This window comes from Lathamus discolor, chromosome 3, assembly GCF_037157495.1.
Source record: "Lathamus discolor isolate bLatDis1 chromosome 3, bLatDis1.hap1, whole genome shotgun sequence".
Lineage (NCBI taxonomy): Eukaryota > Metazoa > Chordata > Aves > Psittaciformes > Psittacidae > Lathamus > Lathamus discolor.
The window spans coordinates 54,517,202-54,544,564 of record NC_088886.1 but is presented as its reverse complement, the minus strand read 5'-3'; the positions used below and the strand labels follow the sequence as shown (position 1 = coordinate 54,544,564).

The 27,363-nt window shown below is 36.9% G+C and overlaps 1 long non-coding RNA gene across 1 annotated transcript in view; it reads right to left on the bottom strand.

The window, feature by feature from the left end:
• Positions 1 to 27,363, bottom strand: part of LOC136012265 (uncharacterized) — a 62,283-nt gene that overhangs the window by 28,175 nt on the left and 6,745 nt on the right. Inside the window, exon 2 of the long non-coding RNA XR_010611648.1 lies at positions 3,677 to 3,790. This is a non-coding gene — a long non-coding RNA (uncharacterized LOC136012265). The remainder of the gene's footprint in view (positions 1 to 3,676; positions 3,791 to 27,363) is intronic.

The following is a 27,363-nucleotide window of genomic DNA, read 5'->3' as shown; positions in this document are numbered from 1 at the left end:
ACAGTGTTTAGAACTCTCTAACATGTGTGCAATGAACAGCTGCACTGCTGAGTTCCTGCAGACATTGAGAGCCAGTATGACTACTGTAACTACCGTTACGATTATCACTCATGAAAGCCTTGACTTAGGAGATAAAAATCATATTAAGTCATGGAAGTCTTCAAACGTCCTGACCTAGACCTACAGAAACACAGTATGGTATTTTCTGGCATGCTGTGTACTGAGCTATTGGATGGCTTTCTTCTGTGACTCCTAAACACATTAGATAAACTTTGGAGCCATCCAGTAATTGTACATTCTATGTCCCTTTCTATATCTATAGCAATCTTGTTAACGTTATCTCTTTTAAAGCTCTTTGTTTAGTACATATCATCAGATAAAAGGCTATGTACTATGGATTTCTACTCTGTGAAAGTCTGTTAAACAAACACAGTATTACCAGCTGATCTACTTCTGAGCTTAGTTTTACTGAGGGCTATAGTGGGCTGTTAACAACTACAGGCATGGCTTTTTTGACTTCCTAATTTGGGGAGGAATTTTCTTTGTCAGAGCGCTTGTTTTCCTGATTACTTCATGTATGAGCTTGCCCTAAAGGAGAAAAATCTCTAAATATTTTCTTCATTGAGTTAAAAATGTCTATTAATCTGAAAATTGTTTTAGAAATTGTATTTTATTGTTAAAATAGTGGTCATGTCTCTCTTTACTTTGGTATCAAAATATCATATACGTAAAATTCATAATTGAATTTATTTTCAAGGTAAATTTTAGAAGAAAATATATTACAGACCTGTGTCAGTGTGCTTATCTGCAAACTAAGTTGGATGTTAGAGCTGTAACATAGCTCTGTGTGTGTCTGGAGGGGGGAGTTGAACTATAGGAGCAGTTTTTTCCATGAGTGTGTAAGGCAAGGCTTGTCTGCAGGACTTAATATATTACTTTATATAGGTTAGAGCTGGATTTGATAGGGGAAAAAAAAAAGTAAAAGTCAAGATAGAAAAGTAAAGTGTTTTCTAGACCTTCTAGACCTTTACCTCATTTCTCCCATCTCTTCCTTCAAATCACTATATCATAGGTGTGTATGTGGGCCTTTTTCTTTTTATGGCAGTTGCTAAACAATGCTGTCCAGTTTGCAAAGTCAGAGATGTAATCACTCGGCACAGCACTTTCAGAGACTGAGATTGAAAAGGAAATAAATAACAAAATTAGCACTGCTGGTCAAGAGTTGCAATGTGGTATTTTCCAGGGGAAAGAATAGTAACCTTAAAGCCAGGATTTGTCAGTCTTAATGCTGTACACCAGCACAGTGAGTGTCTTTTTATCCCTTCCTTATGTCCCACCAAAAAAACCTTGGCTGCAGGATCCTCCAGTTTGGAAAGAATTAGAAATATAAAGAGTTAATTACTTTTAAAGAGTGAAGATTTCTAGCTTTTTTCCTTGCTAAGATAGAATGCAAACCATAAACTAATGGTAAATGTCAACTAACCGCTAGACTTGAAAGAACCAGCAGCTGGCTTCTGCTTATGAAGCAGAGAAAGAGTGTGGGAGGAAATGTAAAGAATCTCCTCAAATACCCACTCTGACAGAGGGGCAGTGGGGGAGACGGTACTGATTATGGGTTTTAACCTTTAGAATTCTTTTGTTGCTCTCTCATTCTTAGACTTGTATGAAAATGCAAACTGGCAATTGATTTGTTGCAAGTAAAGGTATTGGATAAATGCCCCAGGCAATCTGAAATAAATTTCTGATTAAAACTAGGGCGCTTATTTTGCCTGTATTAGCTTTGTCTGTTAATGATTTATGGTATGGATCTCAAAAATTTGAGATGTATTTAATGAATAATTGCTAGCAAAGACCTGAAATCAGATGCAGTGTTTCAATATGGCTGAAATGGCAACACTTAAGAAAATTTATATACCACAAATCTGAAATTATGAGTTGTTCTGAGTGCAACTAAACGTAGGGGAAATAGACTGGGTGATATCCATTAATGATGTTTTAACAGAGATCAAAAATAGCCCACAGGCTTGTGTTAATATAAATTGAGACGAATTGTAGGACTGCAGCACTGACTAAAAGCTGTTTAAATATGGCTACTAATGCTGGTTCTCCTTCTAGTAGGAAGTCTATACCTGCTGTTGAGGAAACAAAGGGTTGTTTTGGAGTGGTTTTTTTTTTTTTTTTTAGGTAACTGTTTTCAATACTTCATAGATCCTTCATCACTTTTTGATATGGAAAACAATATGCAGCCTCATTAGTTCATGGCACAATGATTTTTTTTTTTTAACTTATTTTTAGAAGAATCAGGGTAAACAGATTAGAAACCGAAGAGAAGCTTTATTCTGAAGATAGTAAATTACAGGACACTCAGTGTATCTGAAAAATGTGGTGGCAGTCTGTCTGGTTTTTAAATGTCCTGTATCTAGATGCTGATTTTACAGGACAGAAGAAACTACTTTCAAGGATTGGTCAATCTTGTTTGGTATGGTGTCCTGGGTTTACCAGGAGCCGTTTTGCTCCTTCTTAGACAGATTGTTTTTACATGTTTGATGAGCAACACTCATGGAAAAAAAATAAAGAGTAGAACTACAACTGTTATTTCACCTGCTCTTCTTTTAGAAATGTCCTTTGCTGATGACTCCTACTATGGAGCACTTGTTTGCAGTCCTAGGAATTACTAAGAACTCCCTAAGATGGGGTGGGAAATTAAAACTGGTGAGCAAAGGCTTGGAAGTATACCAGCTGGAGCATATTTGTGACAGATAAGAATAACAGGAAGAGAGAGAGAAAAATAAAAGGCCAGCACTTCTGGCTTCTTAAAAGTGGGGTGCAGATGACTTGCTGTTATGGTTTTGCAACGTCTTGTTTCCAGACTGCTGGCTTAGTCAGCCACATCTTTAATTTGCCTGGTCTATAACAGCTGTTTCTACTGCTACCACAGAAAGAGAAATTACAGTTTCCAAGCCTTCATTTCATCCCTTTTACCTATAATCCCCAAGTTCCAGTCTGTCTGACCACTTGACTAGGCTTTTTAATTAGCAGATCTTTGGAGGCGAGGGTGGGGCTCAAATATATTTTGCATATACAGAGACACTAAACAGCCTTGGAAACTCTTGATGAGATGAAAAACATCCTGCTGGGAATATAAAATGGCACATAGTGCCTAGAATAATGATTGCTATAATTGAGATTTTCTTGTGCTATATTAGAAGGCATCATTTACCTGGGGTCCTTTTGTTGTCAAAAGAAAACAAAGTTTCATCGTTTAAAAACTCATCCGTTTAATCCAGTCTCTACACTGTTCTGTTCATTCCTCTGAAGAAGGCTTACGGGTTTGGCACAAAAAACACAAAGCCCGAGATGAAAACTAGCATTCAAGTATTCCTGTTCAATCAGTGATTTGTATCAAGTACGTACTTACTTGATTTGCACAAATGAGGCAGGTGGAGTTTCATAATGATCTTTTTCTTGTACCTGAGACCACAGTGCTGCCTGACCATTTGGCTGAGGTGGCACATTGTTAATGCGGTGCTAATAAACAACATAATATTGGAAGGTTCATTCTTCTGTAGAAGATAATAGTTCTCACTGTTGCAAGTATCTTAATGTAATTAAGAAAACAGCTTGTTTTAATCATTTACTAATTGTATGGCACAACCAAGTAATCTCTGGGATGTACCTTGGAGACCTGATAACATGTTTCATCAACCTCTGGGGAGCTGACACAGACGATGTTGGTCAAATTGTCCTCAATTCACTTCCTTTGCTGGTCTGCAGCTCTGTGGTGATTAGTCTGGAAGACAAAGAAATAAATGATTGTGTGTGATAGTTTAGGGTAAGCTCAATAGATCAGCCGATAATTGGTCTTGACATTACCCAAGGAAAAATTGCTAGTGTCACTATAAATGTCTGAGTGGTTTAATACTATTTGTATGAATTCTTTTCTTTGCGGGATTTGTTTTTTCTCTTTTGGTAAAATTTGTTTTAAGTTAGCTCTGAGTGAAATGAGATTATTTAGCATATTAAATTGAGACACAATGCTGTGAATAAGCCTTATGTTTTTCAATAATTTAAACATTATAAATACATAGGCCTGTAATACTTGTCTCATGCTGTTCTGGTTTGCTGCTCTTGTGAGATTATTCAGACATATGAAACAAACAAAAAATTACCAGATAACGAGGTCTAAGCTTATTTTTCAGTGTTGCAGATTAGTGTTGATAAAATCCTTTTCTGAAAGCTCAAATATTAAACCTGTGTGCATTGATCTTCTTCCACAATATAGTTGTAAATCAATTTCTGTCTTAAAGAAAAATAACCTCACTTAAATATTCAAACACAGATCTCAGTAATATTCTGATCTTTACTGGTACCATGCACCAATCCTGATTAAAATCTGCAAAATTCAGCTCTGAAAACTGTTCCAGCCTTAATCTGCAATGTTCAAAAGTACCCAAGGAACTACATAAACTATTACCCCCTCTCCCTGAAGTGTAGTGGGTTACATGGGATTCCCAAAGCCTTCTAATTTCTTGGCATTCAGGGTTGAAAAAGCCAGGGCTCAAGTAACAAATATTTCAGTTTCTTGTTGAGGTGACTGTATTAGATTGGTCTCATCTAAATAAGTCTAGTATCAAGTAAATATGGTATATATTAAATCTAAAAAGAATTTCAATTTTATGCTTTTCAGTAGTCTAATGATGACTTTTTTAAGAGTTTGTGGTCTGAAAAATACTGTAATGGCACAGCATATGCTTAAAAAGACTGCTCTGTAGTATCAAACTTCAGTAGTTCCACGGAAGACATTTTGAGAGTTTTGGATCTATCTTGGTTTAGCTACACCTTCTCCATTATGATTAATGGAGGAAAGTGCAAGTTGGAATTTTTCTAATAGCTTTGACAAATCTCGCATTTATTAGCCTATTTTATAGGATGTGGAAAAACAAAACCCAACCCTGCCACCCCTCAGGGAATTAAAGTACAGTGCTTTAATTACATAATGCCCATTAATGCTAATAAATTTTATGCTAAAGACCTATGCTGTACCAGTGCCAACTAAACCATAAGTCTCCTTCCTTTTCAAACTCTATGCCACATATTGCCTGGACATGCGGTCATTAAAATGAGCTAGGTTGTAACAACACAAACTAGGCAAAGATGCAGGATTGCATTTTCAGTACTTTTTATAGGTTAAAATAATTTTACTATTTGATATTCAAATAGTCTTTAAAACCATTCAGATAGAAAGTGTTAGCTGAGTGAGGGAACAGGCCATTAAGTATGTGAAATCAAGCAATGATATTTTTCAGCTGCTGCAGTGTTTCTATAGTCTGGTATGACTTGAGTTTTCTCAGAAGGTTTGTTTGTAATGGCAGTCTGAAGAATGAGTTTACCAACTCTATAAAAGAAAGCATGTTTGTAACTTTATTCATAAATCCTGATTTTTTTTTTCTGTTCTGTGTCTCTCACCTAGTCAATAACTGCAGCCCTTTTATTTTGTTTTCCTCCTTTTTTAAAATACAGCTCTGTTATGAGTAATCCTTCTAGAGTTTGACCCTAAAATTAAGTCTCCACTTACAATATTTCTGGAAAATTGGTCAATCAAATCACTTGATCTCTGTGCTACAGTGCAGTGGTTCTACTTTCGATGGGAGTACAGGATGATTTTGGGTTCCATTTCATAAGAATTTGAAGGGAGGAGGGGGGAAAGTATCAGAGGATCAAACCGGTAGATGCAGACTTTATCCACATCTCTGTTGTGAGCCAGAATTTAGGATCCTGTTGTTGTAATGAAACAAAAACCTGATGGTGGCTTGGTCTGGTTGAGAATGGAGACCAAATGCATATATCTGTGCATGAAGAGGTGGCATTTTCTCAGAGTAGATGAGAGTATTTTGTGACAGCAAGAACATGAGATGAGGAAGGGGCTTGAGTGGTAGTTGGATGGTAGAATGCATTTAAAAAGAAAGCAAAACAAACCGACCAACCAAACAATACAAAACAAACCCAAAAGCATTTGGATACAGTCTGGCTATGGAGACATGGAAAATATGCATAGACTTAACAAGTGGAAGATAATGGGTTCAACCAAAGGATGTGAAGGAATCTAATGGGGGGGGGGGGGGGGGGGGGGGAAGTACAAAAAGAGATTAACCTCAGATGTCATAAGGAGATTGTATTTCAGAAGTCTTTCTTTTTTCATATATTGTTGATTATCTTAATTCCTGTATTATGGCCAGTGCTGATCTCCTGAAATGGTTTTATTAGTTAGTCAAAGGATCACCAGCACTTTCTTAAGCTTATCATCAGAGGAGTCTTCAGGAGTGTGAAGCAGCATGTGGGGCCAGGGTGATAACCAGCCTACATGATCACAGCCTGCATCTGGCTGGGTAAGAGAAGGTGCCACAGTGTGTGGCTGGGTGATGGGAGGATGAGGAGATGGTAGACAGCTGGGCTCACTGCCTGCAGTGTTCTCTGCAGGGCAGGGAACCCCTGGAAGTCCTGTTGTAGAGAGCTCTCAGAAGCTGTATTTTATCCTTAGTCCCAACCCTGTCAATCACATTTTTTTTGTGTTTGTACTATGCAACGTTTTTTATGTTCTATTTATGCTTTTTTAGTATTTCTGCTGAAAGGCTGGAAAACTTTGACTGAATTTGGATGGTGGGTCTGCCACCAGATATGTAGAAGCAGCCTCACATTGAAGAAAAAAGGGTCATTATAAGTGAAGAGCTTGTAATAATGTTACATGTTGATGAGCAGCAATTATCAGAGCTGGGAGTGTTTTATGACTAAGCCTCCATGTTACACCTCTCCTGCCCAAATTCCTAGTCAAGTGGGAGCTCGTGTTGTTTTTAGCAGTAGCTACTTTAGCCACTGAGCCTTAATGGACTGTAATCACACTTGAAGTAATTGATAGCTTTTAATCTCATATGCTGCTGTTGTCAATATCCTTTTTATTTTTAAGTTGGTGAGAAACTTGAATCATTCCAAATCTTCCCACCATCAGTTCCACTTCTTGTAACTTCCTGACTAGTCCCAGAGAAATTATGGTCTTGCTTCTGCTCTGCTGAGCTGTGTTCATCTTGTTGCTGATCTCCCTGCTCACACGCAGTCCTGCTCCAGCTAAGTGATGAATGCCAGTCATGATAGCGTAACAAACCAAAAGTAGAACACTTGCTATGAAAAGCTTGCAAACTTGGAAGTGCTTAGGTGCCAGGGTTTTAAACTCATTGAAACTGTATTAATGACACCCTGGGGGGAAGAATCTTTTAATAGTAAACACACTGAAATGGATTTGAGCTAAAAAAGCTGGATTTGCTTTGTTTTCGTTGCGTGTATACTACAGTGTTATCAGGAGATGATTTAGAGCAACAGCCGTGAACTCCTTGCTTGGACAGTGTTGACCTAAAGGTTCTCCATGACTGGAAATCTTTTTCCAGCTTTATGGGAACTTTCCCCCTCCCACCCCCTGTGGCACTTAGCAGTTTAAAAAGAGCTGTGTTAAACAGTGTTTGAGCTTACTGAATAATCAAATATGATTATTTTTTTTTGTTTTTTGTTGAAAACATTCATTCCTGCTCCATTTTTGAACCAACACGTGCCAGTGTGCTGTTCTTTTCCCCGGTAGTTTCTACATGGAATGTATTTTCCCTGAGAAAATGGAATCTTTGTGTCTTTGTCTCCTCGCTAGCTTTCAGGCATGTTTTGGCAGGAGCTCTGACTGTCGAGGCATTGGAGAGGAGGGGCCTTGCACTCATTTGTCAGCTTTTCTTGCATCTGTAATTTTCGTCCACTCAGCAGTACTGGAGGGGCTTGAAAAAGGGGGAGAGCTCGTAGCTGTTGAAAGTCAAACTCTTGAAATATTTGCTGGACTGTAACAGTCTGGGAAAGGTGTGTTTGGAGGGGTGGGGTGGGGGGCAGAATGGGCCACAAATGTTTTGGCTAAAACCAGGTTTAGGTTTAAGGTTTTAGCAACTCTCTGTTTCAAGTAATTGCATGCCTTTTCCCCATATATCTGTACAGGAATGGTACTGTGTTTATAGTCTGGTTTATTGTGTGTTGATAAACTAGCTTTTTTTAATGGCAATGGAAATACTTTGCTGCTGTTCAAGTGCTTTTTGTTTCCAGCCAGCAGCTTAATTTAAAACATTTAAAGTCTCTAACTCATGTCCTAATCCTCTGCTGCAATCTTCCTTTGCAGGCTGTATGCTTTCATCTCCTTGTGAAATGTAACCAAACAGAAGTTAGTTGGTTTTTTTTTTTTTTTTATTAGAAGACATATCCCTTCATACTAAAGAAAGCATTTTTCCTCTTCAGCTTTTTATGGAATATTAACATTGATCTCTCCTCCTCATTTTAGTAGGCTATTTAAGCTCAGGGCTCATACTGTGAGCTGTTAATTAATCAGTGTGACAGATGAAGAAAGTATCCAACTATGAAAGAAAACCTTACTTTCGTGGCTAACAAGATGTGAGCCCAAGTGATTTAAACAATTTTTTTTTTGTGTGCATGTGTGATAAGGAGTCTTAAACTGTTTTACATAATGTGGGGTTTTTGCTCAGTTTGTGTCTCTGCACAAACATTAAAGGGCTCATCAATATTTTGTCTTGAGAAGTCTAGACAGAAGTTAAAAGAGCCTCTCCTACAGTTTGAGGAGATCCTGTTTCCCATTATTAAAAACCGGAAGCAAGTAAATAAGGCTTTACTGACAAATGAAACTGCAACAGTAACGTGCAGAGAAACATTAGCTCCTAGCTGAGAAATGGAGCTGAGGTCTGTTGGTTTTAGTGTACAGGAAAAGATCGCTGTGAAAGCGCATTAGAGCTTTGCTCAAGTCTAATTCAGTTATGTGATGGCAGACTAAAAGTCCAAAAGTAACGATAATGCATTTTAATTACTGAGAGTGAATTCTGACGTTTGCTTACATCTGTTATGCTCCAAGAACTTTCCTCCCATCATTATTGGAAACTCTTGGAACTCAAAAGGAGATTTTCATGTTTATTTAAAAGCTACCAGAAGGCATTTCAGACATTTCCTGGAACAAACTGTATATATGTATTTTAGGAAGATAAGAAATGAAAGGAAACTTGAGGAAAAGCCTTTAATTTTCTGCCTTCTTGTTGAAGATAGTATTTTTCCCTCCAAAGACAGCTTTTCAGAAAGTAGATGGAAACCCTTCCCTCCCCCTTCCCAACTCCTCTTGTTAAAATCAGTTAAACAACAAAAGGGAAGTTAGATCCCCATCACTACTAGTGTAAAACCAGAGCAGTGCTATTTATCTCACCGAGCTGTTAAGGGCATTTCAGCAACTCCACATTGCAATGACAAAAACTCAGTCTTGCCTGCCATACTTACGAGTTGCTTTGGTTTTTAGGTTATACTGCAAGGGGAAAGGTTGGAGGAGGAGGAAAAAGAGGAAGTTTCTGTGTGTGGCTGGGGGCAGTTGTTTTCCTTGGGAGCAGCAATGGCTGAGTGCAGTAGTCAGGAGGACAAGCATGTTTAATTCCATGTTTGAGCTGTACCTTAAGTCTGTGCTTGTTGAATTACTGTTCATTGTCTGGCATGCTGACTATGATACAGCTGTGTGATACAGACTGCATGTCACCTTAGTGCTGACCTTGAAAAGAGAAAAGTGACTTTGTTTCACAGATTCTTAGCTACATTAGACACTAAATTCCTACTTCAGCTTTTTAATTTACAGTTAACTACAGGAATTATCCTTACACACACACGCACACACACCCCGCAGAAAGCCCAACAGCTTGTCTACTAAAACTGACAAGATAAGCCAAAATAAGCCTTATTGTAGAGCTAATGCTTTTCCTTTTCTGTACATTTTTGAAGATTAGAGGAGCATGGCAGTGAATACTAAATAGTCCATCCATAAGGCATTTTGGAGGGAATTGAGTAAAATCAAAGATGATACCCCAACACTGTATTCCATAACTTTATCTATTTTTTTTCACTGACTGTAATTAATACTGTGAAAACAACAGATTATATCCAAAGAAAAAACACAGTATTTATACTTTGCCAGGTTAAAATGCTTGCATGCAGGTGTTCTTTTGTTGTTGACTGATTAAATGAGAGATTTGAGCTCAGAAACCTAACTTTAAGCATAGGCTTTTTCCATTCAACTCCATGAGATTGTGTTTTCATAGTTTAGAATTGGACTTTTGCTATTTTTTTAAGATGTATTTCCTTTCCCTGCTAAGCACTGTGCTCTGTCACCTTGAATCACACATACCAGTATTCAGCTAGACTTAAAGCTCTTAATGAGACAGCTTATGGAATATGGTGCTACTTGACACAAATGCTTGGTTTCTCTTACTACAAATAAGTATCTCAGATGTCACTTCAAACAACTATTGTAATAAGGAAAAGTCTAAAGGACAACTGTTGAAGGTGCACTTTTGAGGTAACTATAAGGTATGTCAAGTTATTTCCCCAACTCAGAATTGTAACAACTAGACAATTTCTGAAGGAAGTTTATTGAGGAGAAGATGCGTTTTCTGTATCACAGAAAAGTTACATTACACAGCAAATCTTAAGAAAAAAATTGTGTGGATTTTTTTCACTTCTTTGGGACCTTTGAAAATCAGGTGTTTATATGCTGCACATAATAGACCTAAGGTAAGAAATTTCTCTAGTAAAACCGTATGCAAGACATTTAAATAAATATCTTGAGTATCTTAAATTACACATCCAGGGAGAATTTTCATATCAAGTCTAATCTTCATATTCAGCTTTCAACGTCCATTTTGCATTACTAGGGAGTGCTTCTTTTAGAAAGAAAAGTGATCCATTAGTGGACAATTTTAGTTATTTGAATTGTCAGATTATATGTGACTGGTGCTGTGTGCACAAATGCATTTAGGTTGATTAAATCCATATTTTAGAGACTAGCAAGCATAGTAAATAGTATAATGTAAGATGAGGATCCTAATATAGACCCCGTTTAATCTAAAAGAGTCTAATATGAAAACCTAGAGTCCTAAGAGCACAGGTTATTGGTAACAGAATCTTAAACTTTACAGGTACATAGTTTCTGAGTGAAACTCGTTGGATAACAAGCAGTTTCCAAGGCATTATCTAGATTTCTGTTTATTTTGTATGCAATTGCAAGTGTCTTGTGAATTCTTCTGGAAGGATGAAGGTTGTTTATGTGGTTTTATTTTTTTACATAGTTGAAGTCGCAGGCTCAAAGTAACTGTAGGTACTATGGTTATACCACACCCTTTTAATGCAAATTTTTTTTTCTATGACTTTTGATTGCTTTGAGCATTTTTTTTTTTTTGTTTGTGATTGGACCTGATGGATTCCTTCAGCACCAGTTTTAAATATTTGTTATTTTCTAATTTACTCAAGGGTAAAGAGAAGTTTATTTCTAATTCAGTGGTAGACTCCTTATCTGAACTAAGATAAAGTGAAGGAAAATGCATTTGCATTCAACTTCAACTATTAAAGTTTCTAATGACGTTCCAGGTTGTTAATTAAGTATTTCTATACAACTTCACATCAGGGCAGGAATTCTTTTGCAAATCCCTTTAATTCACAGAAGTTGGGAAGCTCTGCTTATTTCTTTTAACCAAGAATCAAAGTTTGGCACACAGTTTAAAGAAGGTATTGCCATTCATCTTCCTTTTGAATGAAATCGTGATTGTATAGGTGAAAATAATGTGAATTACTGTGAATATGTAGAATTCTTGTGAGACCTCACCTGGAGTATTGTGTGCAGTTCTGGTGTCCTCAACATAAAAAGGACATGGAACTGTTGGAACAAGTCCAGAGGAGGGCCACGAGGATGATCAGGGGAATGGAGCACCTCCCGTATGAAGACAGGCTGAGGAAGTTGGGGCTGTTCAGCCTGGAGAAGAGAAGGCTGCGTGGAGACCTCATAGCAGCCTTCCAGTATCTGAAGGGGGCCTATAGGGATGCTGCAGAGGGACTCTTTGTCAGTGACTGTAGTGACAGGACAAGGGGTAACGGGTTAAAACTTAAACAGGGGAAGTTTAGATTGGATATAAGGAGGAAATTCTTTCCTGTTAGGGTGGTGAGGCACTGGAATGGGTTGCCCAGGGGGGTTGTGAGTGCTCCATCCCTGGCAGTGTTCAAGGCCAGCTTGGATGAAGTCTTGTGTGGGATGGTTTAGTGTGAGGTGTCCCTGCCCATGGCAGGGGGGTTGGAACTAGATGATCTTGAGGTCCTTTACAACCCTAGCTATTCTATGATTCTAATTCATGCAAAAGGATTAAGACTGAGAGAATTTACCTAAAGTGTTATTTTAATATGCCCTTGGAAAGTTTACCCTACTAAGTGTAGGAGCTCTCCAGGCTGCCAGTAAGCAGTGCAAAGCAAAAAGTGTTCCAGGCTACAAGTAGGTAATAAAAAACATGGATTACCATTAAGATATGTGAGTTCAGGCATTTAATATTCAAAGGTCCTCTTTTTAGAGATTCAATTAAAAATAAGTTCTAAACTTTTGGCTTCTTATTCGTGAAATATATAACAGAAGATAGCCAACATTAAATGCTTTGGAGTTTGGTTTGGTTTCTTTAGTTTTTTAATTTGTTTTCAGTTAAGTGCCTGACACTTACTGCTGTATTTACTTAAGCAGAAAGAGCCGGATGATGATACGGAATGAAGAAGGCCCTTGGCTCTCTGAAATCTTCCTCTCTGTCATGGTTCCTTGAAGGTGTTAAGAAGGAGCATCAATGTCCTGGGAGTCCTTGCTGTGCTCTTTTATCATGATAGTCAGTAGTAGTGTCCAACAAAGAGAAAAATTGCAGTGCTTCAAGTGCTGATTTTGGAAGGAACTTCTTTTGATTTACATATAACAGTAGTTTAAAAACAAAAGAAAAAATTTTTGTGATACGTATTGCAACCGTCAGAGACTCAAACTTACATCTGCCACTGTCAGTTGGAGGAAGTAATAAGGTGTAGTAAGGATTTGCATCTTTATTTGGTAGAGGGTAAGGGGATACCTGCTACGGTTATTATTTCTTGACATCCTAGTTTAATCTCACTCATCAAATCAATGCTTGTAATGTTCTCAAACCTTTAAACACCCAGGCTTTTTGTGATTATGTGATGATGAAACTGGATTTTGTTTTTTTTCTTGAATGTTCTCAAAGGTTTTTATAACTAGTTCAGGCTGCTTCTTTCTGGAAACATTTTTTTTCGCAGGTAACCTAAATATGTGACTAGATAAATGAGATTTTTTTCTTTCTGTAGTACAGAATATGGGGAGGCAAAAAAAATGTCAGGGATACTTTCCCCTTCCACTTTTTTGTGGTCTGGCTTTAGGTTTTGGGTTGTTTTTTTTTTTTTTTTGTGGTTTCTTTGGTTTCTGGGTTTTTTTGGTTTTTTTTAGTGAGGTTTTTTTGTTTGGTTTTTTTCTGAATGGATTATAATTTTCCATTCTTACAAACAGCAAGTTCTGTAGAAAACTTCTTTCTTGGCAGAAGTTTGCATAGGAAGTGGGACCGATATGTCAAATTTGTTTCATAACTACAGAAAATGTAACATACAACAAGGAATTTTTAGTAAAGAATTTTTTTCACAGTATGCTAAATATTTTGGTGCATGAAGCAAGTTTTGCTTTTGAGTAGTATGGCATATACTACCTTGATTTTACCAACTAAAATAGCATATATGGACATTGTTATGTAAATATTCCATGCCCGAAAGTTAAGATATAAAACAATTTTCAGTTTTTTCTTCATTTTGTTTTACTTCCAGAAATTAAATCTGCTCTTTGCCTGAAATAGGGTCGTTGTTGAGAGTGGAACAAAAACCTATGGGGGGCATATATTGTACACTGAATTTTGGTAGATTGAAAGAATTTGGCCTTTGGTTCTGTTACCCCATTACAAGTTGTTCCAGTGGTGGGAAAACAGCACATGCCCTGGCAAATAGCACTGCTGCTGCAGATACTATAGTCTGCTGTAGTGACACTGGTTCACTGAAGAGGTGGTAACAGTTCATCTTAATTCTTTTAATTAGAAAAAATGTTTTAAATCTATATCCAGGAAAAACATTGTAGCTCATGACACTGAGTTTTGACATTGCAGAACGCTATGACTCTCTGCATTTTGCATGTTACTATACAAAATTTCTCTCTGCAAACACAGGTAGTACTTAGTGAACTGAGACCTGCTCTGTGTTCCTTTTGTTACTTTGATTGACTGTTAATAGCGTTTTTCCTCTTAAATGTGTAATTATGTATCTTTTTAGTGATTATTTTTTTAAATTATTATATTGATACTTCTGCCTTAAAGAGCATAGAGAACCTTCTATAAAAATCAGTGTCAGGCATCTACCTAGCACTTCTAAAAGATTTAAAATAGAAGGCAGTGGATCTGGTAATAACTAGGCTATCCTGCTGGATTCCTGTGAAACCTGGGGATTTTATCTGTGTGAAGTCCCCTGCAATGCCTGACATCCAAACAGAACAGTACTGTAACGGCAGCCTGCCATAATATTGATAATTGTTGAAGATGATTTCAACAACAGTAGTATCTCTTAAGTCTTGTTATATATAATCCTGTGGTGAAGGTTTCAAAGACCTGGGAAAAGGTTATCAATTGCCCTTCATCAACTAGGCATTTGCTTAGCTCTGGTCACAAGCAGAGGCTGAGATACTTATCATGCCTTGTTTGTTCCAGGTATCACCTATTTTGTGATGGCAGAATCTTCTGGCAGCAAAATATTTTAAACACAGAACTGACCCTTCCCCCCTAGAATTGCACTAGTCAGTCCAAAAGTTGTTCTCCCCCAAATAAATGTTCATACCCCTTAACAATGGCAATTTTCTTTTTAAATAACTGAAGTGGATTTGGATCTGGGATTGTCATAGTTCCATTGTTAAAATTAACTACCTAGAGGGACTTGTTAGGACATTTTTATGCTTTATTAAATGTTTTTACTGGGTATCTAATTTAAAAAGTTTGCACAGGACTTGCACTTGTCCAGAATAGACTAAAGGCTTTTTAGTTAAAAAGTTTTAGTTGGAAAGTATGCGGTAGGTACTGTTGCAGGTAGGATGTCTTGTAGAAATTCTCCACAAGTTGTGTATTTAATTCTGTCTTAGGTTGTTACTTATGCCAAGCAACTTTGAAGTACTTCTGGCCCATTATATTAAAGACTAAACTTAGTGGGAGGCCATGTTGTTATGCTTGTATGAGGGTGAGATAATGTAACATGATTTTGAATACATGTGACTGTTGAATGCTAGTTTGCTAATTTATGTGAAGTGTTTCAGATATAGAAATGTATCACTATATATCATTCATTACTTTTTTTTTTTTAAACTGGCAAACTGATAAATATTTCATGACCACAGGTAAGCAGAAAACTCCTTTTTTCCATCCCACAAAACTTTAGAGTTGAAAACTAGCTCTGTGTTAGATTTTGGTGATATTTAGGCAGAATAAAGAGATCTGTCTAAAGCAGTCAATTTGTTGCTGAATTGCTATTTTGGCATCAATGTTTCTGTTTTTGGCTATAAATTCCCTTTTAATCCTTAAATGTTTTCTGAAGGAGTTTTCTTTAAAAATCATACAAACCCACATGAAGTTTAACTTTGTGAATCAATATTTTTCAGCTCGACAAAGTCTGATATTCAGACTCCACTGCTTGTTAATTAGGAGTCAAACATGAGGGAAATCTTCTTACATTTTTGGTTAGAAGTGGCACTTGATCCTTGAGGCAAACAAATTTGCTTCAACCTACGTGACACATCACATTACTAACAAGCACACTGCAAGGCTAGAAGATGAAATGCCACTTTCTGTTAAGTTAAAACATGTTTTTTTTTCCCATTTCTGACACTTCTATCACTTCCTATAGTTGCTTTTCACATGAAAAACAGCAACAGTCCTGTATGGAAATGGTGTATGAATTACAGAAAAGCAGCTTATTCTGAGCAATGTGGCACAAGAAGATGCCAACCATTTCATAAAGAGGGAATGCAGCACAGTCAAGTGGAGATTATAGAGCCCACAAAACAGTTATGCTAAGTATCTAACTACAGAGGAGGATTAATGAAATTATTATCTTTATAGTTCAGCAGGCTCAGCTAAGATGGTAACCTTGTACATGGTAAAGATGCTTACAGTACCTTGACAGTAAATATAGATAGATAACATACAGTGTTGGTAGGTGGCTTTTTTTTTTTTTACTTTTGTTAACTTCATCTATTTTGACCAGTATCCTGATCTAGATTACTACTGCTAGGTTTTGAGGGTAGTGTACAGCTGTGTGTATGATATATCATATAGAATTGCCTATATTTTTGTTACTGTATAGTAGTGTCCAAAAGTCTCAGTTCACTTTGTTTTATAGTGGAATTAATAAAGTGTAATAATCTTAATATACCTTCCCACAGCCTGACAACTGGGGACTAAGTGGAGTTTCTCATGTTATATCATTTTGAATATGGAACAGGAGCCCAGAATAATCTTGGTCTCCTACTGGCTTCACCAGTAGCTTGCTCTTTCCTTCCCTTAGAAGGTGACAAGAAAGCTTAATTAAAAATGCTTCAATCAATACTAATAGGCTTTGTTTATTAAAAAAAGATATTTTAATGACATTCCACTGTCTATATCAGAATTGTTCTACATCTGGCTAAAAGCAACTGAAAGGTTCAACCACAGAGGCAGTGGAATGGATGAAGACAATTTTGTACTTTGTTCTATACTTCAGTAAAATGCCTTGTAATATTTTTGGTGCTATTTTAATAGCTTTGACACAATTTTATTTTCAAGTGTTTGAATCAGAGGAAGGAAAAAGAAGTAAGACTTAAAACCAAGAAATAAGATACAGTGAGGAATGTAACAAGCTCACAAAAACTTTTGCTTATGATATAAAGATTGGAGTTGTAATTTGGTTTTTTGGAGTGTTTTTCAATCCAGCTGCACTAGACAATACTCCGAGTTGTACTTAATACCTACAGACATATCTACTTAATTTTCTTTGCATTACAGCATGTGTACTTCCCTAATTGGCAGCTTGCCATTTATATGTGGAAAATAAGATTGTATTAGCAAGAAGGAGAGACTGAGATATCAAATTTCTGCAGTGCACAAATACCTTAGTTATATTAATGAAGGGAAAAGAGATTTAAGTTTGAATTTAGTGATTTGGATCATGACGCACTGAAAGCCTCTGTAAGGCTGGCCATGAGTTACAAATTATTAAAGTCCAGGTTACAACTCAGGCTGCTGTCGCAATACTTGACGTTAGGACCACCCACTAGTTTCAGTTAATGGTGGTAGCTCTATGCTGACATCCAGCAGGAGCAGATACATTCAATAAAGCCATTTATTTTTCTCTCAGTGCTGAAACTTAAACCGCTGAGATACTGCTCCCCCCTCATGCATAATAGAATTGTGAAGGCTTTCTATTTCTTATAACGTTAAAAGATCATAACTAGGAACAAGATTAATGAATACAGTGTTCTAGAAAGTAAATACTCCATTTAAGAACTAAAAATGACTGTTAATAAGTTTGTGTTGACTACCTAGGCCAGCCCAGAATTCATTCAAATTCATATCTCCTTTGGAAACTCTTGTTACCTCTTCAAATTTCTCTTGCTACATCTTAAGTGAAACTGATCATCAGTAGAACCAACTGTAACTCTAGATCTTGTCTGAGAAGTCAAGCATTTCCACTATAAAAAGTCAAGCTGTGCAAAATGCTTGTATGAATCCAGCAAGATTTAACTAACTGCCTAAATTCTAGAAGACAGGAATTTTTTTTTCTTTTTCCCCCAACCAAAATTATGCTTTTCATGTCTTAAGGCTACAGAAATATTAAGACCTTTTAAAAGTACATTCAGGCAGACTCAATTCAGGACTTAAGTTTCCTGAGGTCCTTTTTTCAGTCCCTTTTTTGTTCAGTGCAAGACAAGTGCTTGTAGTAATTCAGGTGTTCTAGATGCTGGAGGTAGCTAATACTTTTGATGTTAATTACAGGCAGAAAAGTACTGTGTATTTTGGAGGCTTTGTGCCTGGAAGGAACTGAATGAATAGGTTTTGAGTAAAGCAATGTCTTTCTAGACAGAGTACTTGAATTAAGCAAACAGACTCTCAAGACCTTATAACACAGACTGTCTGCTATAGCTTGCATAAATCTGCTGAGTACTCAACCAGTATTACTTGAAAAGTATTGATAGAAGTATTGCCAAATGAAATAGACAGTTCTCAGTTCTCTAAATCCAAGGTGGTACTGAATAAATATAGTCACTAATTTATCTCTGATTTAATCACTAGAGATGATAGGAACAGTGGGATGTTGTTAAAAAAAAGCAAACTTTGGTCATCTCTATTCCAGTCTTGCATTTTATAGTTCTTTCCAAATTAGGGAGTTCAGTATTTTCCCTGCTGTAATCAGCTACACATGGCACTGTCGAACCCTTATAATCCACTGATTTACCAGTCTATATGATCTCCATAAGTTTAAGTAAAATCTTCAACTGGTACAGCTAATCTTCAACTGGTACAGCTAACCTTCAACCCAGCTTTGCCGTGAGCATATCCAGTTTCTCCCACAAAGAACTCATTTGCTTCCATAAACTAGCGTATATCTCTTCCTCCTTTGTACCGTTTCCTAATACAGTAGTCCTGATAGTCTAGATAGGTTTTGTCAACTGAAGCAACATAGTGGGTAAACAAGTTTTCCAGACAATGCAAAGTGAGCTTTTAAGCATCATCAGTAGCCTCTTAAATATGTTAGATTTAGATGTTGCTGTGAAAATACTAATGTCATGAGATCCACTTTGCTTTTCTTGCCCATTTTTATCGAGCTTCACCCTGTGACCTGGCTGGTAATTAAGGTGACACTAAAGAAAGGATAGAGTTCAACTGAGTTCAGAAAAAGTTGGATGGTCTAATTCTATCTTTTTTGTCAGTCTTTACAGAATTCTTTCTCTTTTTCATCAGACAAACCTATTATGTCTTGTTGCACAGATATTATTCTGGCCTCATAATTTTGAGGATAAACTAGTCCCTCTTTCTCATTCAGTTTCAGTGGTTTCTGAGAAATAAAATCTTTTAGAATCTTAACTCCAAAAATGAAATGTGAGCTGAGGTTCAGCATAAGGACATGATCACATGTGTATAAATTTTCAAGTATGCTTGCCCTGCTCCATTCCACTAAAAGCATACGAACCTCTATTTTTATTTTTATTTTCCCATCTTCTTGCCCTAGCTGGTAAAATCCATACTTTCCCAAGTGCTCAAATGAAACAAATTTTATTAGGTGGCTTAAAGGACAGCTCGAAAATACCTGCTCTACATTTGAAGTTTCTGTGATTCTCTTTCAGTCTGAAATCAGTATCATTAACTTTTCTTAACAAGCTACTTTATTGAATATTTGTTCCTCCTAGGGTTCATTCATTAAATATGGAAAATATATGTTAAGATCAGTGTTACAGCACAACTGGTCAATAAACCTTATGAAGATATACATTTAAAAGAAATGTTTGAATAGGAAATGTTAATAACTGAAATTTGGTTATTTTTTGTTCAAGAGGATAGAGAAATGAAATGTTTGTTCAGCATCATTAAGACAGATTAGTGATGGTCTGAAGAAAATGCTTACTTAGCATTTATTTTGAAGAGTGGCTATAGATTCTGTTAATCTCAGTGAAAGGCAGAGTTGCCAGCACTGGAATGCAAAGGTGCCCAACTTCCATTTGCTTCATAGCAAACTTCTGAGTATGTTTTCAAGCAATCTGTAAGTAATTTGAGGGTGAAAATAGTATTATAATTAAAAAGTCTATCTTAATGTTGCTTTTCACTGCCATGTTTAGGAAATGTGTTCTAGATTTATCAAGATAGGTACTATGATAAGTAAGAATGGAAATGACACTGTGCGAGGAAGACATGGTCTGCTTGTTGTTCTTGGGGTAGGATAATGGAACTGCTGGAACAAGTACAGAGGAGGGCCACGAGGATGATCAGGGGACTGGAGCACCTCCCGTATGAAGGTGGGCTGAGGAAGTTGGGGCTGTTCAGCCTGGAGAAGAGAAGGCTGTGTGGAGACCTCATAGCAGCTTTCCTGTACCTGAAGGGGGCCTATAGGGATGCTGGGGAGGGTCTCTTTGTCAGTGACTGTAGTGACAGGACAAGGGGTAACAGGTTAAAACTTAAACAGGGGAAGTTTAGATTGGATATAAGGAGTAAATTCTTTCCTGTTAGGGTGGTGAGGCACTGGAATGGGTTTGCCAGGGAGGTTGTGAGTGCTCCATCCCTGGCGGTGCTCAAGGCCAGGTTGGATGAAGCCTTGTGTGGGATGGTTTAGTGTGAGGTGTCCCTGTCCATGGCAGGGGGTTTGGAACTAGATGATCTTGAGGTCCTTTCCAACCCTAACTATTCTATGATTCTATAATATGTGAGAAGCTTTTGAGGCTATGAGAAGTAAGTTTTCAGTATGTGAAATGTTTTGACTTTTAACTAAATGGTTCAATTTTACAGTGCCACCATCCTTTAAAGATTAAATCCACATGGCACTATATGGAATACAATATCCATTGTTCATACTTCTTGAATGACTTGGAATCATGTGTTAACATGATGAAACCAGATGGGATGTTCAAACACTAAACTCCATTCAGTGCTAGCCAGATGTCTTTTCTGGATGATGGGGGAGGGATTGTCCAAATAGCAATTTCAGAAAAGATATTAACTGTCAAACTTTGAGAAACTGATTCAGGTGATAAATATACTTCATTGTTTATTTAGTACTTATCTGCTTTTCCTGGTTTCAGATGTGCATTTATTATGGGATCAAAATATTTTTTTTCTTTTCCCCAAAACTTAAATGAGTAAGTAAATGTAACTGGGCAAGTACACTGAGAGATAAAAATTTGACTAAATCAGTCAAATGCAAGCTGCAGAAAGTAGCATTGAATTAAAAAAAGAAAAAGGTATTCCAAGCAGTTAGTAGTAATTCTGAGAGGTTTTATCTCTAAATTAGATTAACAAATGTTTCTGTAGTGAGCCAGCTGTATGTGTAGCTATGTTTGCAGAAAATGCATGGCTATCTTGTGTCTTAAAAACAAACTTCAAGAACCTCTTCAGTCATGCTACCTTTGACCCTTGCACAAATTCCACTCCAGTGGGCTTGCAGCAGTTTGGAGAGACTGTAAATATGTTTAGACAGCTGGTACAGTCTGAGGCCTTCTTAAGGAAATGCAAAACAATACAGGAGGTCTTCATTCAGAAATGTTCTCATATAATGAAGAATGCCCAGTATCTTTCAATGCAGAATGTCTTTTTTAGTGAATCTTGCTGCTTGTCACAAACTGAAGTATGAGTTTTCAAACAGAACAATTGAGAAGTAGGTCTCCCCCACATTTCTCCTTCATGCTATGTTAACCTCACTTATTTTACACGTGTGTTAGAAGAAATGCCAGCCAAGTTAAGTTTCTAAATTTAAAAATAATGGATGACAAATCTTTGGCAGAGAGAGATGAACAATTCTAGTCTTCATTATGCTTGCCACCTCCTGTCATAGAGAGCTAAGGAAAAAAGGAGTAGGAAGCTTACTAAGATCTTGTAGCCAAAGGCCACAACTCCCGCTCCTATAAAAGTCTCAAATTTTCTTGACTGTCAGCTGTCCCTTTGCAATGTCCAAAACATGCAGTGAATCCTAAGAGCATCCAGCAGGAAATTATTGCTGTCTGTTCTGTGTGAATCCCAAAGAAGAGAAGAAAAGGAGTGGACGTAAGTACTGTGTAATGAAAGAGGCACTGGACTAGAACAGGGTAGAGAGCTAGGTCTTAGTACAACAAATAGTTTGTGAATTCAGCAAAGTAATTTCAGTGGCCTTGATATTCTCATAACCTGCTTATGCAAGGCATCAGTCTCCTTCCACCAGGAGTGTGCTGGAAACACATGTTGGAGTCCTAGGCCATTGAAGCCTGATAAGATGATTCTAAATGCAATCCCCTGTGCTAGTTGCTCCAACATGACCTGCATGGGTACAGGTGTGTTGCTATCTCCCTTGTAGAACCAACTTAAACTGTTATGCAGCATATTAATGAACTTGATACCTTAGTGTTAGTCATTTTTTCCTTTGAACTATTTCTTTCTTAAAGTTCAGGAATTTGTTTTTTACAAATTTAAACCAGTCTTTCAGAAAAATACTTCTGAATTCCTCTCTGAAAAGGACATGAACTTTATTAGCTTTTTGAGTAACTCAGGTTTCATTTCCTTCATTAACATGACCAATAGATTTCAATTCTTTTTTTTTTTTTTTATAGAGAAGGTCTTAATTTACCAACATTTTGCCACTGAGCCTGAAAAATTCAGCTGGAATACAGGTACTGGTAGAATAATCATGATGAATGATTCTCTAAATGAAGTTATGTAAAATTTATTCCCCCAGTATAAGTACAAAACTGGCAGAGAATAATGTTTAGTGGAGGTTTTTTCCTTTTTGTTTTTCTTAATGATGAGTTACAGAATTGAAATATGGATTTACCTATAAAGTAACCATAACTTAGACAATTTCAAGTGAAAAAATAAAGTTCATGAGTCACTGATGAAATGAGGAAAGAGAAAGCTTGGGTTTAGAAACAAACGTCCAGTGAATCCCACAAATTGAAATCATGATGCCCCATGTTTTCTCTCAGTGAAATTTCATGAGACAATGCTTGCTTCACCGTACTATTCCATGTTTTGAGGAAACTTGGCTCTCATTTTGCAAGCAGGAAAACTATGATGCTAATCAGATTGCAAGTTGGTTATTTGGGGTTTCCACTAACAAGAAAGATTAGGACTTCAAATCTACATTTCATTGTGTCAGTTGAATAGCAATATTTATCTCTGAAAATTAACTGCGCTACAAAAGGCAGTGTTTTGTTTTCATTTTACTTGCCTTTATGCTTTTAAGTAAAAAAACAAAAAGAAACAAAAAAAAAAAGGAAAAAAAACCCCAAAACTGAAAAACACGGCTTCCTATCTAGAGTAAGTGTTCATATTTATGGCAGGCAGTTCCAATTTTTATATTTTTACACCTTACTCTTTGCAGAGGAATACAGTGATTCAGGGCAGAGTGGTTGAAAAGGATTGGATGGGGGTAGAGGAGAATGGGTAAGTAGCAGCTCACCAGCAAATGGATTTCACAGGGGAATCTGTCGTTAGTTTTAGAATTTGGTGAACTGATGCTTTGGAGCACACCTGGGTGCAGATTCTGACAGTACACAGATCTGGAAGGAAGGATTTCATCTCTTCCATATCTGTGATATATTAGGAGTCGTTTACTGGAAGAAAACTTGTGTTATGCAAGACCGAAGTAGTATAGTATTACAGGAGACACCTGGATTTGGTTGGGTATTTTTTAATGTCTTTTTTTCAACTAACATGGAAAAAACCCTTTAAACCAAGCACAATTCAAAGATAGTTTTCTTTAATTTCCTTTCTTCAGGTAAAACGCATAGGGAAGGCATTAGGAATAGTTGTAAGTCAAAAAAGGGAAATATGTATTAACAGAAAAAGGAGGTTCCATAGACAATTTCCTGTATTTTAGGTGTGCTTACTGCATGTAGACAGGAACTGTTAATTATTAAGGGTAAATGAATCAAGACAAGTATAGTGTTTTACTTTTACCATGCTATTTTTTCTGCAGATTTGGTATGGTGTGTAACAATTGTAACATCAGTTTAGAATTTACAGAGAATAAGCTTTACATGAGTCTTCTCTGAAAGGTGTGACTTTGATGTTCCAAAATAGCAGGAGAATAAATGAATTTAGGTTTTTGGTTATCTAAATTTTTTCTCTACTTAAGTTAGAAACTTGACTAATTCAAACTTCAGTTGATTTTATGCTGGCAATTCATTGTCAAATGGGTCATTTACAAACATTACAAGAACATAATCTCAGGTTTCAGTCCTGAAAAAGATTCATAGTAGCCATCTAAAGTAAGACAAATGAAACCACTTTACCCAGGCAAAGGTTTCTGAAGTTTTGTAAGTGTAAGTGCCCAAATGACTGCTTCTACAGATACACAGCAAGCTCAGAAGTTATGATCTTGATGAGATAGTAGGAGACAACAGTGTGAAAAATTCATTCTGTTTATCTCAAGTCCAGCTCTTCAGTACTGTGTGTTTCCTTCACAAAAACAATGTCTGTTTTTAGTCTACAGTAGTTGAATTCTCAGCTGTGCAAAAAATAGTTATGACAAGTACACTTGACCTTCAGTGAAATTAAGGAGAGTACCACCTGCACTAAATATGTCTTGTAAACAGTGTCAGGAGCAAAGGGATACAGTCTGGCTAGAAATCAAATCCAGTTGCTTAGCTTACTACAATACTAACATTTCAGGTTGCTTTAAAGTTTTGACTTCTGACGTACCCTACTCTTAAACAAGGGGTGTTGAGTTCTTAGCTCCTGCTCACAATGCAGCTGCTGTCTTTGTGCTGAGATAAAGCTACCCAGTTCTAGAAATAGTTTATCATGCAATGAACAACAGTTTATATGTTTGTTTTTTCTTTATTCTTTTGTAGCCCAAATGTTATAAATGAAATCAAGTAGTATAAGAGAACTGTTTCAGGGCATTTCCCAGAATATTTTGATCCTTTGACCTGTGCCTACTCCTGCTGCTATTCACCTCTTAAACCATTCCTTTTCCTCTGTTCTTTTCCTTCAGCTTAATGAACATTTTGCAGCCTAGCTCACTGAGGAAGGAATGTGGGAGACATCAGCTATTTAAAGCTTTTAAGTGTCTAAATCATAATTTCTAAATATCTTTAAGGTAGACTGAGCTGGAATAAATCACAAAAGTGCAGTACTGGACAGTCTATTTCCAGCAAGTTTTATACTGTGGTTGTGCAGAGTGCATTTTGGTACGTTGTATCGTGCAGTGGAAAACTTAGGGATCTTTAATGCTCGGTCCACATCTGAAGAAGCCATCAGTCCCGCAGCATAATATGAATAGGAAAATGGGTTCCTTGCCCATGGCAACAAGGAATGTCCATGTAAGCTTTTTAGAAACAACATGAAACCTGAAATGGTCTCAAAGATGATGGTACCTATGTATCCTTTCTCCCCAGCAGTCAAATTGCAAGCCCTCAGAAATCTTAGCAACCATCTCCTAAATATAAGACATGGATGAATAAATATTAAATATGCATGTGCTGTCTTTTATATTATCTGCATCTCTGACAACTGGAGAATTTACAGCATCTCATATGTAATATACATTTTACTACACTATTTTTATAAAAATAGAAATTATACATTGTGTAGTTTAGCTCTTTTTAATATTAGTCTGTAAAACTGTTGTTTTGCTTTAAAATTTAAATCGGTCCCAATATAATGAATAACTACAAAACCATAAATTTAGTTTGGAGGAAAATGAGCTGAAATTCCTTGGCTGTTTTGTAGCAATGGGTTCTGGTTTTGTCTCCCATTTCCATAGCAAAGAGAATTAATCTGAGAGATCAATAGCATTGCTGGCACACGTTGCTGCTATAATTCATGGTGCTTGGGAGTATGTGACATGAGCTTAATCTTGTATCTTGTCGTATAGGATTATGCCAATCGAATACCCTTTCGAAGAATCTTTTGATTTTATTACTTTAACAGAGTAATAACTAATAAGGGAAAATGGGGAAAGCAAGTCATTGTGTACTTAGGATAATAAAAATGTGCTAAGCCTTGATATTGCGTGGGTGTAGTGGATGCCGTTGTATAAAATGCTCTGTGCACTTTGCAGCATGTGAAACCTGCACAAACTTCCCAATAATGCTAAAGCACTTGCTAAAAATGTTGCACCTGGAGCAGGGAGGAGTGAAGAGGGCAAAGGTCAGCATTAGGCATTAAGACACTGACTAAACAGACTTTACACTCTGTGAAAAGTCCAGACAACCCCTGCAGTGTCATCTTACAACTCTGGTTTTCTTCTTTTCAAGACATAGTAATCCATAAATACACTCAAGTCACCAGCAGCTTAGCTCTCCACCCACCCCACCCCCCCCAACCCCACCCCCCTGTCCCATTTTTAACTCTCCTTTCATTTTTAATTCTTACATAAAGATCTGAAATTTTAACCCTTTCTCTGCCCTGGGGACTGCTTTTCTTAGCTGTTGTCATTCATTACACTGCTCCAGCTTTTAAAATTCTTTTATGCAAATTATTCTCTTAGAAAAGTACCTTCACATCAACTGAAAAATAAAGCTTGAAAGCAGTAACACAAATTCATTGCATGGATAAGACATGATGGGAAATGATCAGATTTTTATTTCTAAAAAAGAGGCAGTCATCAAACTCTGGAAACAACTTAAATGCATCGAGGGTTTTTAAAGCTGCTTAACCAGAGACTTTATGTAAAATATCACATGGGATGCAGCATAAAATTTGTTTTTTACAATATCTTCTGAGCTTTTTTATTTCGGATGAGTGAAACCAGTTTCCAAAGAGATGCTGCAAAAAAATAATCTTGCTTGCCATTTTGGAGGTTTGCTAAATAAAAACCCCAAACAAACAGAACTTATCAATTGCTATAAACTGGAAAAATGCAGAGGTAAGACACAAAGATGTGTTTGTACATTTATCATGTGACTGTTTGGTTTGCACCTATTACTCTTAGTATCTGAAATCACAAAACCAAGCTGATTTTAATCGTTTTATCTGATCCCATCATCCACATCCAATAGCTTAAAGAGACTGGATAGAGTCCTAATATATTCTGGAGCCTTGACAGTAAAAATAGGCTGATGAAATACAGTCCGTCAATTGCATGTAACCATGCACTTTTTGCTGACTTCCTCTCCTTGTTCTGAGCAGCACTATGAGGCCATACTTCCACGGAGGATATTTCCCTTTTTCCTGCATCTCACTACCCCAACACTTCTTCAAACCTGCAGAGATTACCAGCAGATCTGCCACACTGCCTTTTCCTTAATTAATTTTCAGGAGTCCTGAACAGCACTGACATAGGGTAGCTGAGAGCCTGAGTATGTATTTCTCACTGTGCATGAGCATTGTTTAATAGAAACATTCAGCAGAGAAATTTTTTCTTCTTTTGCACAGTGGCCTCCCATATTTCCTCATTGAGGGAAAAAAAGTTTTTTGGGTCCATCTGTGTGATGCAATCACTTCATTTAGTCACAAAATGGCGGCCTCAATCTTTTGTTATATCTCATCATTTCAGGCCCACTGGTCTCTGTTCCTGTGATTTTTAGAGTTGCTGCCCAAGTGTTTCTAACTCAGTCTGTCTAAGGGGGGGAATCGAAGAATTGTCAAGAGAAACAGAAAGGTAAAACTGGGAGTGCAATATAATGACCACCAGCAAAATGGCCAGTACCCAGCAAATGTATTTACTTCTTGTAGCAAAGGATTCTCTAGAAATTAAAAACCT